Consider the following 21,985-nt stretch of genomic DNA (forward strand, 5'->3'; position numbering starts at 1 on the left):
ACACTCTAGTTAATGAATGGGAAACACTGATTTGCGCACATCGTTTTCAAGTATACTGGGTGCGTTTCCTGTACACAGACGTAAGTCGCTGATTAACCTCCATAGTACGATGCATTGTTGTGAAAACGAACTAGCTAGTCACGACTGTTTCCCGAACACGGTCGCATCTCTGTCGTTTGAACCACATTAGTTCATCAATGTAGGGCCGTTGTTAATGACGTCACTGAGTAATAATTTATGCTATTTAACTTATTAGAGATCTCTAAGATGCAACTATAATAAACATGGCACCTGATGACTAATTTACTATTTTGTGTTCCCTGTCATTTCGCTTTATTTGATGTTTGAGTCATCGTGGGCAATTACATTTAGATGGAGTGAAAGATATAGATTGTACTGCATGTTCGCTTACTTATTGTGTCCAAGAGCATAATTTATTGAGCCCATATGTCTTACTAACAAGGAACTATGCTTCAAACCACAGGTTGAGAGCTGTAATTCCAACCACGTAAGTTTGTGACGCTGTTTGGGAATGTTCGTTTGAACTATGGTTTCGGGAAACACCGAATTGTTGAACTATGTTGATAACGACGGAACTTGCGACCATAGTTGGCTAACGATGCTTTTGGAAAAGGCACCCCTGTGTAGCTATGTCTTGCGATCAGGACCGACCCACGCATGGTTGCGATGTGTTGCTTGTGAAACTCAAAAATTAGATATTTTTTTAATTCTTAAAAAATGCCATTATTTTATTTGAAAAATGTAATCATTTTATTTTATTGACAAAATATTTTAGTTTGTCCTATATATTTTTTTCATTCGATCAGATCACATTTTATGCTGTCATATGGTCACGTTACAACGCGCCCCTCACATTTTACAGTGTACCCCACATACGGGGCATGTTGTCACTTTTCACTTCCTTTCTTTTGAGGTAAATAACAAAAAACGCACACGCTTTAACTATGAAACAAAGCTACATTTGTACTAGACAAGTGTGAAAATAACGTGGATAAAAAAATTATACTCTGAACCCCACGTGGATTTACACAAACTGAGAAATCCAAAAAGTGTTAGGTTGTGCCCCGCGCTCCCCTACATACGGGGAAAACCCGTCGGATGTCGCGCTGGGACGTTTTCAGGAAATTCGAAAAATAGGTCGAATGTCACTTTTTTTGTCAAAATTAGGTTTCATTAAATTAATATTCTATTACATCTTGTCTATCATCTTGAAAATATCTCTGTGAAATTCACTTGTTTAGTGCAGAAAAATAGCCATTTATTGGAGCGAGCAGAAATGACTGTCTTTCTCTTATGCTGCTGAGGTGCTTTCCCTTAACACCACAAAAACAGCTAACCTATCAAAATAAACCACGTAACATATTTCGTAAAGGCGTATCAATTCACCTTCTCAGCTAGTCATGTGTAAACTACGGCACGCAAAGTTTTTTCTTTCTTTCTTTATTTTTTGTAATAATATTGTGAGATGTCGGAGCGCAACAACACCGTCTGAAGTACTGCAGCTGCTCACTTAACCGATCTCACTCGTCTCAATCTGCTCAATCTGCTCAATCTTGGTGATGTCAGTGCCCAAAACGATGTTATAATGGACTATTTTACATCCAGAGGTGAAGGATCAGATGATGAAGTTACTAATGTCCGATGACAGTCTGTTTTATGCACAGTGCGCGAACAGTTGCGCTGCGCTCGCTTTTACTACAAGGTGCTGCATTATTCGTGCTATCTAAACATAAAATGGGTGATCAAAAGTTCGGAGACTGTGCCCATGATAAACACTGGAAAACAGACCTTAGTCTGTTTGTATAATGATGCAGTATAACGCTCCTGACTTGACAGACAGCTCTCGTTAAACCCGTAAAGTGAAAGTGAAAGCCGTCGCACTTTAAAGCCGTTTTTCTCAAAATTCTATTCCTGAAAATCAGCCAAACTAAGATAGCCGTAACTTTGGTTATGTTTAAGCTATGGAAAAAATCAAAACAGTTTTGTAAAGGGCTTGAACCCAGCTTTCCAGCTAACCCAAGCTAAAAAGGTCAAATTTCACCATGTGTTGGGTTTTCCTAGATCGCATCACATACATTCACATAGAAAACAGTTTAAATATTTTACTCTTTTTAGTATATTTTTGATCAAATAAAATGCAGTTTTGGTGACATAAAAACAACAAAATTACTCTCAAAACAAACTATGATCTCAAATTATGATCTTATTTTAGGGCCCTATGATTTCCGCGATGCGGAAAACGCAGAGGGAATCGCGAATCCAGTAAAAAAAACCGGAATTTACTGAATAACACTGAATGCTGTCAAAGTTTGAATGAATTAATTAAAAGTAGGTCATTACACTTAAATTAAAAAACAGTATGGAATAGTATCTGTAAATATTACGCCACAAAAATACCATGTCTCTGTTTTAATGAATGGAGCAGACGAGCGGTTTTGTTTACTACACACACTGAAGCGTGTGACGCTCGCGGTGATTTCAGCATTGACCGTTCCAGTTTAGAAAAACTAGCGTCATATCGTACACAGAAATGTAAAGGTAGACAACCCGTCAAAATAAAAGTCCGGTTTAACTTGAAGACGTGCCAGAAAAATATATTACTACTACTACTACTAAAGTGAAACAAACATTATTTTTAGGGTTTAATCACATAAAATTTCTTCCATGTTTTAATTTTAATAGCAAATTCCCCCTTGTTTGCAAAAAAAAAAAAGTTCTTCATTTGATAACCAGAACATTTTAAATACACAACACAGAATTTCTGAGGATAAAAAAACTTTCATAAGGCTATTTTAAGAATACATTTGAATAAATTAAGTATGCATTCAAATAATTAGACAAGCTAAAAAACATTTTTAATTTTATAACAATAAAATATATGGTGAGAAAAAAATAAAACATTTCATAGGGCCCTAAACATGCCATTTTTGTTAAACCTTTATTAAATTGATGTGAAATTGTAAAAGTTTCATGATTTTAATTAATTAGACATGCTCTTTGATTAATAAAATTTAATTTACCATCAAAAAGGAATCCAGAATCCAGAAAAAATTAAACTGAAAAAATAATTTAAATAATATAATTAAAATAATATTTTAATTTATATGACTCCACGTTCAACCTGTCATATTCCACTGTAACAGTATTAGAGTAGCTGGGAGGAAACTAATGAATAAGTTAATGAGGTCTCACCCAGTGGGAACGCTAATCACCTTAACGGTGACTTCAAACAAAACAACTACATACCAACAGCACTAAATAGTGCTAAAACCTCTATTAATTCGAACAACTTTTGTGCATGTCTCTGTAAACCCCTAATGTATTGCCCTAGCGTGTATAATTAAATTAATCAAGAGCAAGGGCTTATGGGTATTCCACCATCGCAGGATGCAACACTGTTAGTAGTTACAATCTGTTAGTAGTTACAGCGGAAAATGAGCTGTACCCAGGGTTATTATTAACATTAACAACAAATAAAACTATTAAAAATGTTTTAATTGAAATAAGGCTTTTCATTATTATTTTCATTATTTGCTGTATGCAAATAAGTTTGATTTTTGTTTTTAAACAAACACTTTTATTCATCAAGGACGCACTGATCAAAAATGCCAGAAAAAGCATTTATAGTGACACAAACAATTTTCTATTTTAAATAAATTAACATTAACAACAAATAAAACTAGTAAAATGGTTTGTTAATTGAAATGAGTCTGAAAAAAGAAAAATAAATAAATAAATACAAATTTAAATGTCTCCTTGGCAACTAGCTAATTTTAAGTCAAAGCACTAAAATTACTAACGGTAAATAATTGAAAACTATAATATTTGGTTTATTGAGATTTATTTAATATTTATCATAGTAATATTTAAAAAAAACCAAAAACAATAGCTAACAAAAATGACAAAGGAAAATAAAATGACGTATAAATTTAAATTAAAAATACATTAAATAAATAGTAAAATTAACATTTAATAGTAACTAATTAACATTTTTAATACAAATATAATAGCATATAAATACTACTAAAATAACACTGGCTATATCTGCAATAAAATTTTTAATACACTATTTTGTTTAAAAAACAAACAAACAAAAAAACAACTGCTAAACTACAGAAAATAAAGCTAGTAACATTAACTTTTAAATGATTTACTACATTTTACTACATTTTTACTAAACAATTCAGGACAGTAAATGTCAGTATTTATTTAACATTTATTTAACATTTATCATAGTAATATTTAAAAAAAAGAATTATAACAAAAATAACAAAAGCACATAAAGTTATAAAAAATATTAAATTAAAAATAAATTAAAATAAAAAAGTACAAATATAAAATAAAAGTTAATTAATACTTTTATATATATATATATATATATATATATATATATATAAAATAGCTATATAACACTGCTTTTGTTGTTAAAATAAAAATAAATACAGGCCAAACAGTAAATAGAGCTGGTAACTTCTAAATGATTTCCAACATAAATGTTTTTAAAAATAAAATCAATTCAGTTGAAGTAAATGTCAACAAACTCCTCAAGAGTGAAACACTGTAACACTTCCAAACATCAATCCGTCAATCTACTGGCTCAATCAATCACGTGAGTTTGAGGGCGGGACTATCAGTTTAATAAGCAGTTCTGATTGGTGCAGAAACAACACACTTCACCTGTAAATTTGAACTTTACACATTTAAAAAATAATAGCAACTTTATATAGCAACAAAAATGACAAAAGCACATGAAATTACAAAAAAAATTTAATTAATAATAAATTAAAAAGTACGAATATAAAAATAAAAGCTAAATAGTACTTTTAATAAACAAATATAATAGCATTTAATACTACTAAAATAACACTGCTTGTACCTGCAATAAAATTATTAATACAGTGTTTTAAAAAATGTTTTTGTTTTTTTTAAACTACACACTGTACAAAACAATTTGAGTCAACTTAAAATAATTTGTAACCTGACTGCCTTAAAATTTTAAGTTCAGTCAACTCAAAAAAAAGTTTATTCAACTTGAAATGTTAAATTATACTATGTGACAACTTGAATCAACTTAAAATTTTAAGGCAGCTGGGTTACTTACTTCTCTGTTAAGTTTAGCAAACACAAATATCTAAGTTGTTACTTAGTACAACTTAACATTTTAAGTTGACTAAACTTATTTTAGTTAACTGAACTTCAAATTTTAAGGCAGCAGGGTAACAAATTATTTTAAGGTGACTCAAAAAATTGTGTTTTTTATTTTTTAAAATGCAGGCCAAACTACAGTAAATAAATCTGGTAACTTCTAAAATGATTTCCAACAATGTTTTTAAAAATAAAATAAACAATTCAGGTCAGTAAATGTCAACAAATCTCTGAAGAGTGAAACCGTAACACTTACAAACATCAAACAATCAATCGACTGGCTCAACCATTCTCATGAGTTTGGGGGCGGGGCTATCAGTTAATAAGCAGTTCTGATTGGCGCAGAAACGACACGCTTCTAAATTTGAACTTGATACATTTGAAAATGATAGCAACTTGACACAATGATTTGAACTGCACTAAAAAAAAGAAAAATTTTATTTTTTAATTTTAATTTTATTTAACTAGATGATGCTGAGTAAAAAAAAACATGAATAAAAACTTTATATCACATAACTTTTTCACAAAACAAGAAAATATTTTTTAATGATTATTTACTTATTGAAACAGTTAATAATATTCTGTGTCTGTTTGGATGCAGTAAACACCGACAGATGCACAGATGCAAACATCTGGCTCGTGTTTGCATTTTCTTCTGTCAGGATTAGTCATAAATTAATGTCAAACGTGAAAAAGTGCTGAGGAAAAGTTGTAATTTGGCTCAGATTCAAACAGGAATCATGTGCTTGTGGCATTTCCTGCTGATTAAGGGAAAATACGAGACTTCTCCACCTTACTAATGCTCATCAAAAACAAAAAAGCTACAAATATGACATGCTCAAGCAAAACAGACACTATTTTTTAAAATCAGTACTAAACGTATTGGATTTGAATGAGTAAATATGGTGTAGGCGGGCAGTGTGATATACATGCTTTAAAGTAAGTCTAGTGCACTAATTAGGCTGCATTGTGTCAGTATGATTCGTTCTCCTCTCCTCCCAGAGCAAAACACATTGATCTCTCTCCGTCTCAGTGTCCTACTGTCATATTTACATACTGTAATAATAATCCATATCGGTTGTCTCTCCCCGTCAGGTTGTTTTCAGCATCGCAGGCTCGTGCCGGATGTGCTCGGGAAGAAAGCAGAGCCGCTAAACATTAGCGAGGAGATGCTCTCCGTCTCTTTCTCGCTCTCTCTTGTGCATCAGCGGCCATTTTGAGAGAGTAGGTTTGCAGTGGTTTGAAAACAGAACAAACTCTGCGGCGGAGACGGCAAACGAGCAGAGCCTGAATCATTTATGAGCCGCTTCTCCTCATTTCGGCAGCTCAGACGAGCCTCTCCTGGGTTTCTATCATTCATATTTTCTGACAGCAGGTGTTGGGAGCATCAGTCCTGTAATGGACTCCAAACATCATCACACTCACACAAGACATAAAGCCAATTCCCTCTGCTTTATGACACGTAGGAGAATAAAACACGAGGAAACAGGACTGACGATCTATTTTGTTCGCTGTCTGCAGGATGATTCATTTTAAGCATTATTTAGGCAAATAAGTTTGATTTTTTGTTCTTCAACAAATAGTTTTAGTCATCAGGGATGCATTAAATTGATCAAAAGTGTCAGTTTAGAATGTTACATTTATGATGTTACAAATAAACACTGTTCTTTAGAACTTTGTTCATCAAAGAACGTTGAAGAATAAAATGTATCAGTGTTTTTTGTGGACACAGTGATACATTTTATTTTTCATCATTCTTTGATGAACAAAGTTCAAAAGTACAGCGTTTTTTTTTTGCAGCAGTGTTTAATTAAATAGTTTTCTTATCAGATACGCAAATGAATCAGTGAATCTTCCATTGAAGTGAACTGATTCACTAAAATGAATCAGATTTCGCAAAGCTACTCAAGAGAAAAAGAGCATATCTGAATATTTTATAGATGTATGTGCAATAAAATAACAAAAAAACAGCAATTTATTAACACTAGTATTTTAGTATCACTGATATACATTATGATTTTATAGTTTTTGCATTAGAGTTGAGCATTTTAGTTTTTATCAATATATTTTTTAAAGATTTCATTTTTTCTTTTTAATTTTAGTTCTAGTAATTTTGTTTTGTTGCTGCATTTTTTTTTTATTTGTTATTTTATTAGTACACTATAGCATTATAGTTTAATATTTTTAAAATATTTTTATTTAAAAAAATATTGTTTTTTTATTAAAAATATCTATATTATTTTTCTGGTTTCATTTTAATTTTAGTTTGTTTTTGTAGAAATCTTGTGCATCATTATAATTTGTATTAGCATTATTATTTTATTAGTATAGTATAGCATTATAGTTTTATATTTTTACACATATTTTTTTATTGTTTTTTTATTTTTTAAATATTTTTTTCTGGTTTCATTTTAATTTTAGTTTGTTTTGTAGTAATCTTGTTGCATCATTATCATTTCTATTAGCATTGTCAATTTATTAGTATAGTATAGCATTATAGTTTTGTAAATTAGTTTTATTTATTTTTCTGTTTTTTATTTTAATTCTAGTTCATTTTAGTATTAATCTTGTGCGTCATTGTAATTTTTCTACTATTTGTCATTTTATTAATATAGCATAACATTATAGTTTTTTCCACTATTTTGAATCGGATTTTGAATTAGATACAACATAGTTTTGTCAGTATTTCGAATTAGATTTTAATTTGTCTATTTTCTGGTTTTATTCTAATTATAGTTAAAGTTTTAGTTATTGTTTTTTTAGTAATTTATTTTTGTAAATTTTATTAGTATTTGTCATTTTTTTAGCATAGTACAACATAGTTTTGTCAGTATTTCGAATTAGATTTTATTTTTCTATTTTCGATTTTAGTTAACATTTTAGTCATTTTTGTGCATTTTGGCATTTAGTTCTTTATTTTTTTGTCTATACAGTTTTAACTGAATTTTATTTTTATTTTTTTTAAAACTTAAACTACACAAAAATGAACTGATAACTTTTTGAGACTCTTTTTATTTCTGTTTACGTTTATGTCAAGTAATGACATTTTTTTGTAATTTTTCGTTTTTAGTTACCCATAATAACCCTGCTACTGGAAAAGATTTTCACAAACAGGTGAGCAATAAACTCGCTACTGAAAAGTCAGTACGATCATACCAAAACAAACACATTCTGGCCTTTCTGTACAAAACAACATCTAAATATCATTAGTGACACTGTGATCCTTTATCTGTCATCCCAGTGTAACACCAGCACCATCCCATGCCAACAAAATCACTAATGAATCACGTTCAGCTCCACACACACAGGCAACATGCGTCAACACAGACGCTTACATTTTACATCTGAGCGAAACACTGATGCAACGCAGCCGTAATCATGTTTTTGGCCAAACAAACCCTAAAAATATATAAAAAAGTAGATTTTACAACACAAACGAACCTGCTTGTCAGCAAGTATTGTGTTCGCCGTAAACAGAGTCTTGACCTTTGGATCTTAAACAGCTGGCGGTGAAATCAAGATGCTGTTATACCCGTGTGCTACCAATGACCTTCAACAGGACGTCCCGTGAAACACCAGCACAAGAAGCACGATGAAGGGCTTCTCTTTAGGGAGAAGTCCACTTTCAGAACAACAATTTACAAATAATTTACTCACCCCCTTGTCATCAAAAATGTTCATGTCTTTCTGTCTTCAGTCGTGAAGAAATTATGGTTTTTGAGGAAAACATTTCAGGATTTTTCTCCATATAATGGACTGATATGGTGCCCTGATTTTGAACTTCCAAAATGTAGTTTAAATGCAGCTTCAAAGGCTCTAAACGATCCCAGCTGAGGAAGAAGGGTCTTATCTAGCGAAACGATCAGTCATTGTTTTCGGAAAATAAAAATTTGTATACTTTTTAAACACAAAAGCTTGTGTAGCACAGGTTCTGGGATGCGCGTCCACGACGCTATAAATTAGTTCATTTTGAACGAATCTTCAATGTGACTCAGGAAGAACGAGTCGTCCCAGGGAGTCTCATAATAACAGTAAAATGCAATGAAAGGTGTGATGTGAGCTGTTTTAAGGAGTATTAATGAGAACATAAACCAGTTTATAGTATATTAAGGGTTCTTACAAGACAGTATTTATTTGTTTATATTTTTATTTAATCATAATAAAATTTGTTATTATTAAATACTATTTTTATTATATTTATTTCATATTTGTATTATTTATTTTTATCATAACTTATTTAGTAATTAATAATAATAACAATTATAATAAAAAAATTAACATAAAAACGTACATACATCTTATAATAACAGTAAAATACAATGAAATGTGTGATGTAAGCCACTTTAAAAGCCATTAATGAGTACATTAGGAAGAAGGGTTTTATCTAGCGAAGCGATCGGTCATTGTTTTCGAAAAATAAAAATTTGTATACTTTTTAAACACAAAAGCTGGTGTAGCACAGGCTCTGGGATGCACGTCCACGACGCTACGAATTAGTGATGGGTCGTTCTTGAACGATTCGTTCATTTTGAATGAATCTTTAATGTGACTCGGGAAGAACGAGTCGTCTTGGGGAGTGATTCGTTCAGCAAAGCGAACGCGCAAAGACTAAGAAAGTGCAAGTAAGTCAAACGCTGTTTACAAACAAAAAGCTGAAGTTGTAGGAGAAAATAAGTGACTAGGTGTGCAACGGATCGCGGTTGATCCGTGATTTGTGCGGATCACGACCCAGGGTTCGGAACGCATGTGAGCCGCGGATTAACTCGTTTTTAAAACTTGTAGATTACAGTGTTTCCCCTGCCATTGTATTAAGGGGGCGGCCCGCTCCTGGTAATCCTAAACGTAATCTCCAAGAACTGCTGTAAGAGTCACTTCATGTAAATTTTACTGGTTCATTTGAGAAAATTAGCATCATATCATAGTGTATACACACAAAAACTAACCAGCAACCCGTTAAAAAAAGAAGGTAATGATTAACATGTAGCAGAAATGTATTAGTCTTGTATTACTTTTGTACAGTGTAATGTAGGTGTTTAAATATTCATATTTCTGGCAATTTTAAATAAAACAATTAAATGCAGAAATTATAATAATAACAGAAATAACAGAAAAAAATGTTGGTTTGGCAGCAAATAAAAGGGTTTAATTTTCATTTCATTAAAAGTAAATAAATGTGTAATGCCTGTATTTGATTATCAGAAAAATTTAAAAAAGAATTTCTAAAAAGAGAGAGAAAAAAAAAAGATTGTAGGGCCCTATTGTTTAAAATGTTGAAATTGAGATTTTTCAACTTATTTTTTATATAAATGTTTGTTATTACACAGAGAGTAATGTACCAAAAAAAAGTACCGTGCTGTACCGTACCGTACCCCCTGCAAATTTGTCATTATAAGGTTTGGTCTGTTTTCAGGTCTCAGGTTGTTTTTCAATTGAAGTATTGAAGTATTGAATTTTTTTTTTTTTTTTAATATTTAATTTATTTAGCTGGTTATTTCTTGATTTTATTTTTGTATTTTATTTTATTTAAGTTATTTCTGATAAAACCAAAAGTTTCTTGCCATCTGTTCTTGTAATAAATGGAAAGCTAATTACATTTGACTCACTTGCTGATCCGAAAAATGGTCCGATCCGTGACTCAAAAACCGTACGTGATCCGAACTGTGTTTTGTACACCGTTGCACCACTACACGTGACAGCCCCAACCCGAAGACTCGAAACAGGTGAACTAATTCCAGCACAACATAATAGGATGTTGCGCATGCGTGACTGAACGAATCACTCCCCGAGACGACTCGTTCTTCCAGAGTCACATTAAAGATTCATTCAAAATGAATGAATCGTTCAAGAATGCGCATCCCAGAGCCTGTGCTACACCAGCTTTTGTGCTTAAAAAGTATACACATTTTTATTTTCCGAAAAAAATGAGCGATCGTTTCGCTAGATAAGACCCTTCTTCCTCGGCTGGGATCATTTAGAGCCTTTGAAGCTGCATTTAAACTACATTTTGGAAGTTCAAAATTGGGGCACCAATGAAGTCCATTATATGAAGAAAAATCCTGAAATGCTTTCCTCAAAAAACATAATTTCTTTACGACTGAAGACAGAAAGACACGAACATCTTGGATGACAAGGGGGTGAGTAAATTATTTGTAAATTGTTGTTCTGGAAGTGGACTTCTCCTTTAAAAAAACACTCATGATACTGCAAATAATTTTCATACTTCTCATTTCTAAAATCATAGCATGTTCAATATTGCGTGAAAGTGTCCCAAAGTGGGAAACTACTGTACTGTATGTTGAATATCCTCCTCCTAAGTGATGATTTAAAGAGTTCAGAGAGCCGTAAAACCAATGGCCCTTAAAACCAGAACAATCACGCAGATAAAGAAGAGCGGTTTTTATATTCAAGCGGTTAATATACTCATTAATACTCCTCTAAATGGCTCACATCACACCTCTCATTGCTTTTTACTCTTTTCCCTCCAGTCCACTTGCAAAATTATTAAGGATTTTTGCAGCAAAAACAGTCATAATTTACTTTAACAGTCCATTTTCCAGCCTTTCAAAGCTCCAGAATAAAATAAGCTGTTCTTTCCCTCTGTGGATTGAAGGTAAATGCCGTCTGTTATTAATTTTAGCGTCTCTGATTCATGCTGGGACTGATTCAACACTCAAATGGAGGATATTATGAAGGTATGAGATGAGTTTGTTCATCTCACACTGACCAAAACTTCATAAACAGCTCATAATAACAGTAAAATGCAATGAAAGGTGTGATGTGAGCTGTTTTAAGGAGAATTGCGAACATTAACCATTTTTAATGTTCGCAATTAAAAATTGCGAACATTAAACCTTTCTTTCTTATATAATATATAATTAACATTATATATTTATTTTACTACATTTATAATATTTTTAATATTGATCTTACCATAACTATTTGTCCATTTCTAATAATAATAATAATTAATGATTAATAATTAATAATAATAATAAGTCACGCCATTCCTAAAAGAAAGTATTTTTTTTTTTAAATATTTTTAATTAATCATAATAAACTTTGTTATTATTAAATAATATTTTTTTATTATATTTATTTCATATTTGTATTGTTTATTTTTTATCATAACTTATTTATAATAATAATAATAATCTAAGATGCCCAAAAACCTATATACATCTTAAAAAAAACAGTAAAATACAATGAAATGTGTGATGTAAGACATTTTAAAAGGTATTAATGAGTAAATTAACCAGTTTATTGTATTTTAAGGGATCTTAAAAACATTTATTTATTTATTTATTCATAAATATTTATTGATTTATAATAATAATAATAATAATACTAATAATAGTAATAGTAATAAAAATTGTAACTACAGTATTTAAGGGATCTTTAAAAGTTATTTATTAATGAATGATTATAAATACTTATTTTGCTATATTTGTTATAGTTAAGTTATTATAAACATTATATATTTATTATATTACGTTTATAATATTTTTGTTATTTTACCTTAACTACGTATTCATTTATAATAATAAAAATAATAATAATAATCTAACATGCCCAAAAACCTATCTTATAATAACAGTAAAATACAATGAAATGTGTGATGTAAGCCATTTTAAAAGGTATAAATGAGTACATTAACCAGTTTATCATATTTTAAGGGATCTTAAAAACATTTCTTTATTTATGTTGTATTATTTATTTTATCATTAATATTTATTAAGTAATATTAATAATAATAATAGTAACTATAGTATTTAAGGGATCTAAAAAAATATTTAAGAATTATTATAAATATTTATTTTGTTGTTTTTTTTATTTCTTTAAGTTTTTATAAACATTTATATATATATATATATATATATATATATATATTTATTTATTTATTACACTTATAATATTTATTTATTATTTTGTATTATTTATTTTATCATAAATATTTAGAAATTTATAATAATAATAGAAATAATAATAATAGTAACTGTATTATTTATTAATGAGTTATTATAAATATTTATTTTGCTATATTTGTTATATTTCTTTAAGTTATTATATACATTATAAACATTATATATTATATTTTTAATATTATTTGACCATAACTACTTATTCATTTATAATAATAATAATAATAATAATAATAATAATGAGGTATTAGTGAGTACATTAACCAGTATTTTAAGGGATCTTAAAAACATTTTGTGTCTTTATTTATTTATTTATTTTTCTTTCTTTCTTTCTTATATAATATATAATTAACATTATATATTTATTTTACTACATTTATAATATTTTTAATATTGATCTTACCATAACTATTTGTCCATTTCTAATAATAATAATAATTAATGATTAATAATTAATAATAATAATAAGTCACGCCATTCCTAAAAGAAAGTATTTTTTTTAAATATTTTTAATTAATCATAATAAACTTTGTTATTATTAAATAATATTTTTTTATTATATTTATTTCATATTTGTATTGTTTATTTTTTATCATAACTTATTTATAATAATAATAATAATCTAAGATGCCCAAAAACCTATATACATCTTAAAAAAAACAGTAAAATACAATGAAATGTGTGATGTAAGACATTTTAAAAGGTATTAATGAGTAAATTAACCAGTTTATTGTATTTTAAGGGATCTTAAAAACATTTATTTATTTATTTATTCATAAATATTTATTGATTTATAATAATAATAATAATAATACTAATAATAGTAATAGTAATAAAAATTGTAACTACAGTATTTAAGGGATCTTTAAAAGTTATTTATTAATGAATGATTATAAATACTTATTTTGCTATATTTGTTATAGTTAAGTTATTATAAACATTATATATTTATTATATTACGTTTATAATATTTTTGTTATTTTACCTTAACTACGTATTCATTTATAATAATAAAAATAATAATAATAATCTAACATGCCCAAAAACCTATCTTATAATAACAGTAAAATACAATGAAATGTGTGATGTAAGCCATTTTAAAAGGTATAAATGAGTACATTAACCAGTTTATCATATTTTAAGGGATCTTAAAAACATTTCTTTATTTATGTTGTATTATTTATTTTATCATTAATATTTATTAAGTAATATTAATAATAATAATAGTAACTATAGTATTTAAGGGATCTTAAAAAAATATTTAAGAATTATTATAAATATTTATTTTGTTATTTTTTTATTTCTTTAAGTTTTTATAAACATTATATATATATATATATATATATATATTTATTTATTTATTACACTTATAATATTTATTTATTATTTTGTATTATTTATTTTATCATAAATATTTAGAAATTTATAATAATAATAGAAATAATAATAATAGTAACTGTATTATTTATTAATGAGTTATTATAAATATTTATTTTGCTATATTTGTTATATTTCTTTAAGTTATTATATACATTATAAACATTATATATTATATTTTTAATATTATTTGACCATAACTACTTATTCATTTATAATAATAATAATAATAATAATAATAATGAGGTATTAGTGAGTACATTAACCAGTATTTTAAGGGATCTTAAAAACATTTTGTGTCTTTATTTATTTATTTATTTTTCTTTCTTTCTTTCTTATATAATATATAATTAACATTGTATATTTATTTTACTACATTTATAATATTTTTAATATTGATCTTACCATAACTATTTGTCCATTTCTAATAATAATAATAATTAATGATTAATAATTAATAATAATAATAAGTCACGCCATTCCTAAAAGAAAGTATTTTTTTAAATATTTTTAATTAATCATAATAAACTTTGTTATTATTAAATAATATTTTTTTAATTATATTTATTTCATATTTGTATTGTTTATTTTTTATCATAACTTATTTATAATAATAATAATAATCTAAGATGCCCAAAAACCTATATACATCTTAAAAAAACAGTAAAATACAATGAAATGTGTGATGTAAGACATTTTAAAAGGTATTAATGAGTACATTAACCAGTTTATTGTATTTTAAGGGATCTTAAAAACATTTATTTATTTATTTATTCATAAATATTTATTAATTTATAATAATAATAATAATAATAATAATAATACTAATAATAGTAATAGTAATAAAAATTGTAACTACAGTATTTAAGGGATCTTTAAAAGTTATTTATTAATGAATGATTATAAATACTTATTTTGCTATATTTGTTATAGTTATTATAAACATTATATATTTATTATATTACGTTTATAATATTTTTGTTATTTTACCTTAACTACGTATTCATTTATAATAATAAAAATAATAATAATAATAATCTAACATGCCCAAAAACCTATCTTATAATAACAGTAAAATACAATGAAATGTGTGATGTAAGCCATTTTAAAAGGTATAAATGAGTACATTAACCAGTTTATCATATTTTAAGGGATCTTAAAAACATTTCTTTATTTATGTTGTATTATTTATTTTATCATAAATATTTATTAAGTAATATTAATAATAATAATAGTAACTATAGTATTTAAGGGATCTTAAAAAAAATATTTAAGAATTATTATAAATATTTATTTTGTTATTTTTTTATTTCTTTAAGTTTTTATAAACATTATATATATATATATATATATATATATATATATATTTATTTATTTATTACACTTATAATATTTATTTATTATTTTGTATTATTTATTTTATCATAAATATTTAGAAATTTATAATAATAATAGAAATAATAATAATAGTAACTGTATTATTTATTAATGAGTTATTATAAATATTTATTTTGCTATATTTGTTATATTTCTTTAAGTTATTATATACATTATAAACATTATATATTATATTTTTAATATTATTTGACCATAACTACTTATTCATTTATAATAATAATAATAATAATAATAATAATAATGAGGTATTAGTGAGTACATTAACCAGTATTTTAAGGGACCTTAAAAACATTTTGTGTCTTTATTTATTTATTTATTTATTTTTCTTTCTTTCTTTCTTTCTTATATAATATATAATTAACATTATATATTTATTTTACTACATTTATAATATTTTTAATATTGATCTTACCATAACTATTTGTCCATTTCTAATAATAATAATAATTAATGATTAATAATTAATAATAATAATAAGTCACGCCATTCTTTTAAGAATACTTTACCTGAAAATAAATAAAGAAAGAAAATTATAATAAATTGAAATATTTATGGGGTATTAATGAGTATATTAACTATTTTACTGTATTCTATATTATTGTATACTGTATATATAAATACTATACTTTTATTTATTTATTTATTTTTTTTTTTGTAATCATAGCCATTTATTTATCCATTTACTAAACCAATAAATAAATAAAAAAATCCATGCCATTCGTTCAAGAGCCATTCAGGGGGGAAAAAATTACCATAAAATCGCATTTTTGCAATTTACTCCAACAGCAAGTAGCAAATCATGCTTCATGGCTGTGTCATGTCTCAGCACTAAAAACAGTCTTTTTTAGCCTCTTTAAAACATCCAGAATAAAACAAACCGTTTTGCCGCTTCTTCACCTCTGAGGACTGAAGGTAAATGCCGTCTGGTATCAATTTAGCCTCTCTGATTCAAACCGGGACTGATTCAGCACTCCAACGGAGGGACATATGAAGGTTTAGATGGAGTTTATTTGTCTCACACTGACCAAAACTTCAAAAACAGCTTCTTACCTCACAAACACGACAGAATCACAACTCCACTATTTATATAAACCTGCGAATCCACAATAAGACGCCATCCTTCCATCCTTCCTTTCTTTTCCTTACGAACAGCTCTCACCGACGTGATCCGACACCTCCTTTAAGATCAATGCACACTTTCTTTCACAATGTCAAACGTCCCAAACGACGTAATGAACAGCAGAGGACGTCTGAGTTCTGAAAGTTGCAAGTTTTCACGGTACATTAAGCCGCCGCGTCCCATTCGATTCCTGTGAAGCATCGTGGATGAATGACACTGTGACCATCTTTGGTTTTCTGGCATTCAGACAGAGTTTGGTCCAGGAGGAGATGCTGTTTCCCACTGACACACTCATTACTGTCTGAACCAGTGAGCTGGGAAGCATAATTACACACACACAAACAGAGCAAGTCATTAAACTGCTTCAATTCAACTTCGCTTCTGAATATGACAGGTTCCCTGGAGTAGGTGGGCAGTGAGCTTTAAACGGCTGGATTTTAAAGACGTTTCAGGAAAAATAATCAATTCTGAGTGAATAACTATTTCCAGTGTCAAAAGATCACTTCATGAAAACCTCAGGCTTACTGAATGTTTTAAAATTAGTTTAAAAAAGTTCATATTTCAAATAAATGCTGTTCTTTTTGACTTTCTATTCATCTGTGAATCCTGAAAAATAAAATGTATGACGGTTTCCACAAAAATATTGTGCAGCAATAATGATGCTGAAAATGTAGCTTTGATATATAACCAGTTTGTATATTAACCAGTTTATAGTATTTTAAGAAATCTTAAATACATTTATTTATTTACTAAATTGTTATAAATTAATATAAATAAATTATATATATATATGTTTATTGATTTATTATTTATTTATTTTATCATCTATTTATTAATTAAAAAAATAATAATAATAATAATAAAAAATAATCCATATATTAAATGGTGTATAATATTTTATTCAAGTATTTTATTTTATTCAAGACAAAATTTTTTTATTATTTTTATTATAATAAAGAATCTGTTATTATTAATAAATATTATTCATATATATTTGTTCATTCACGTATTATTTATTTATTTATCATCTATTTATTCATTAATAATAATAATAATAATAAATATTAAATAATCCAAGTCATTCTTTTAATAATATAAATAAATTATATATATTTCTGATATATATTCATTCATTTATTATTTATTTATTTTATCATCTATTTATTCATTAATAATAATAATAATAATAATAATAATAATAATAAATAATCCATGCCATTCTTTTAAGATTACTTTAACAGGAAAAAACTATAATAAAATTAGTTTCATTATAATTAGTTTAATTCGTTTTAAGGGATATTGATGAGTATATTAAATAGTTTATAATATTTTATTCAAGTATTTTATTTTATTCAAGACAACATTTGTTTGTATTATTTTTATTATAATAAAGAATCTATTACTATTAATATATATATATATATTATTTGTATTACAATTTATTAATTGAACCATTTATGTATTAAAATGAATACAAAATATGAAAAATGATAATTAGCAGCGTCAAAAGATCACTTCATGAAAACCTCAGGCTTACTGAATGTTTCAAAATTAGAAAATAAAGACATTAAGACAAGTTCATATTTCAAATAAATGCTGTTCTTGACAAATCAACATATTAGAATGATTTCTGAAAGATCATGTGACTAAAGACTGGAGTAATGATGCTGAAAATTCAGCTTTGATCACAGAAATAAATTACAGTTTAACTGATATTTACATAGAAAACAGCAGTCTGGAATCATAAAACTATTAAACAATTTTTAATGTATTTTTGATTAAATAAACGCAGCCTTGGTGAGCAAAAACATTAAAAATCTTACTGACCCCATTCTTTTGAATGTACCATTGAGTGTACCATTTTATGGCTTCATGCACTGCATTCTGGGAAGTTGTTCAGACACAGATGGAAATGGTTTTCTGATGGCTGACGGATTGTCAGTGTCCTCATCCTCAAAAAAAAAACAAAACACAAAAGCGCATCTGCTGAAGGTCTGGAGAAGTTCAGCTCTGCTGGTTTAGTTCATTACGGACTGTTTTTCCTTTTGCGTTAATTCATCAGACGCGATGAGGCCGGGAAAGACGGCGAATCACGCAAATCACAAGCCTGTCTTAAAGAAACAGTGCACTAAAAATGGCACAGAAGAGCTGGAATATAGCGCACAAGCTGTATGGACTACTCCGATGATGCTTTGTCTTTTTGGATGCTTGACAGTATAAATCTCGAACCACTTTCATCGTATGAAAAGAGCAGCACTAAAACACCGATGAAATAGCCCTGCTGTCACTTTCACAAAACCAATTACCTGCAAAACACATCTTCACGCGTCACACACACCCTCGCCGGTTTCACGCCATCTGTGTTCTCCTGGTAATTCACAGAGTCCTGCTGAATCTCTTATTCTGCTTATGAAAGCAGAGCAGCATCGTGAGCACGAGATCGAGCCGGCCGTGTTCATCTGCTGCTGGGAAAACATGATGTAAAATGGCTGAAAGATGGTTACAGATTGTTCTGTCCATGCAACAAGCGTCTCGTGTCTTTCACAGAGCTCCAGTGACCGCTGACCGTCACACTAATTAACAGCCGTCCTCTCCTGCGTACAGATGCTAAGACACTGGCAGATTAACTAGCTGCCACCAACAAAAACAACACAATCACGACTCTGAAATTAATAAATAAAGTAAATTTTATTTATTGTTCTCATTTGTAAGTCACTAAATGATTACATGTAAATGTAAAAAAAAAAAAAAAATATATATGTAATAATTAATTTTTTGTAATTTACTGTAATAACAAAAAAGAAAAATATAAAATAAAATAAAAACAATAATAAATATGATATTTATATATAACATGCTAACAAACATATTTTACAAAACGTAAAAAACTAAAATATAGTTAAAAAACTATAATAAAATATTTGCTAATTACTGTAAATAAATAGAAAATAAAACAAATATTTATTATTTATTACAATAAGATAACAATAATAAACAAGGCGATTTTATTATTTTAAGATTATTTAAGAAAATAATACAAATGCAGTTTACTGTAATAAATGAAATAATACAAATAAAAATGTATAAAAATATAACTATTTACTATTTACCATTCTTTAAAAAATGCTATAATATAATGAATTATAATAGTAATTTAAAATAATAAATAATAAAAATAATAAACAATCAATTTAATTCAAAAATTACTCTCATATAATACAATTTATTGTAATCAATAAATGCAAATAAGAAAGTAGAATAGAGATATTTAGGATATATGATCTACAATATTCATAGGATGTAAGATATTAAATATATTATTAAATAAATAAAAAATAAATACATCCATGCCATTATTTTAAGAACCCTTTAAAGGTGAAAAATTTTATAATATAATGAAATATTAGCAATTTACTGTTAGAAATAAAAATAAAAATAAAATAAAATAAGTACCTAAAATATTTATTTATAAATAATCAAATAACAAAAAAAAATAATCAAGTCCATTTCATCCAAAGATTACTATTATATAAATAAGCAAATTATATATATTACTGTTATTATATATAATACTGTTGTAAAATCATAAAATACCATATACTGTAAAAAATAAATGCAAATAAGCAACTAAAATAGAAATATATATGGGATATAAGACCAATAATATTCATAGGATATAACATATTAAGTATTTTATTAAATCAATACATTACAATATAATTACAAATATATATTATTATACAATATATATTATTACACATAATATATAGGTCCCTACCATTATTTTAAGAACCCTTTAAGGGCGAAAAATGCTATAGTATAATAAAATATTTATTTACTTGTAAATAAATAATAAAAATATTTATTTATTTATTTATTTATAAATAATTAAATAAACAAATAGTCCATTTCATTCAAAAATTACTATTATATAATACATATTACTAAAATAAATAAATACAAAAGACGAATAAAATAGAGATATATGTAGGATATAAGATCTATAAAATTCATAGGATATATAGGATATAGGATATTAAATTAATATAAATAAATTAATATTAAATAAATATTTTGTTAAATATATAAATAGTAATTATAAATATAAGTCCACACCATTATTTTAAGAACCCTTTAAGTGGAAAAAAAGGTTATAACATAATTAAATATTACTGTTTGAAATAAATAATAAAAATACAAATAAAATAAGTAACTAAAATATTTATTTAGAAATAATTAAATAATAAACAAACAAATCAAGTCCATTTCATTAAAAAAATACTATATTATAATGCAATTTACTGTAATAAACAAATACAAATAAGCAAATTATATATATATATATATAAAAGATATAAGGTCTATAATATTCATAGGATATAAGATATTAAATATTTTATTAAATAAATAAATAGCAATTAAGTGGGGTTTACAGTTAGAAATAAATAATAAAAATACAAATAAAATAAGTAACTAAAATATTTATTTAAAAATAATCAAATAATAAACAAATCAAGTCCATTTCATTCAAAACAATTACTATAATATAATGCAATTTACTGTAATGCATACAAATAAGTAATAAAATAGAGATATAAATAGGATATGAGATATATAATATTTATAATAATGATTTATTTATTTAATAAAATATTTAATACAATTTTTACATCCAATTCCATATAACTCTTTAAGGGGAAAAAAACATACTATAATAAAAATAAAATATTTGCAATTTATTCCAACAGCAAATAACAAATCACACTTCATTTTTGGGATTTAAAATAGCATTAAAAGCATATTTAAAAATAGGACAAGTCCTTCAACTTCTTGTTGAGCAAACCAGGTTCTCCCAAAAACGTTTAATTTCTGATATAAGCTTTGGCTCCAGCTGTGATGTCTGTACGGCTAGAGACTTTTATATTTAATCTCTTCTGTGCGAGTTACTGAGACCAAACCCTGATTTATCACCATTATGACCTCTAGCAAAAGACCAACTGTCCCT

The 21,985-nt window shown here is 26.8% G+C and overlaps 1 protein-coding gene across 4 annotated transcripts in view; it reads right to left on the reverse strand.

Moving 5' to 3' along the window:
• lrfn1 (leucine rich repeat and fibronectin type III domain containing 1) overlaps positions 1 to 21,985 on the reverse strand; it is a 216,964-nt gene that overhangs the window by 95,964 nt on the left and 99,015 nt on the right. The window contains exon 1 of one of the 4 annotated variants that reach the window (XM_051129175.1): positions 19,287 to 19,536. The exons of 2 other annotated variants lie outside the window; for them this stretch is intronic. The gene's annotated coding sequence lies outside the window, so the exon portion shown is untranslated. One more of the 4 variants, XM_051129176.1, reaches the window with a different exon arrangement.

Source organism: Labeo rohita, chromosome 15 (genome assembly GCF_022985175.1).
Source record: "Labeo rohita strain BAU-BD-2019 chromosome 15, IGBB_LRoh.1.0, whole genome shotgun sequence".
Taxonomy (NCBI): Eukaryota; Metazoa; Chordata; class Actinopteri; order Cypriniformes; family Cyprinidae; genus Labeo; species Labeo rohita.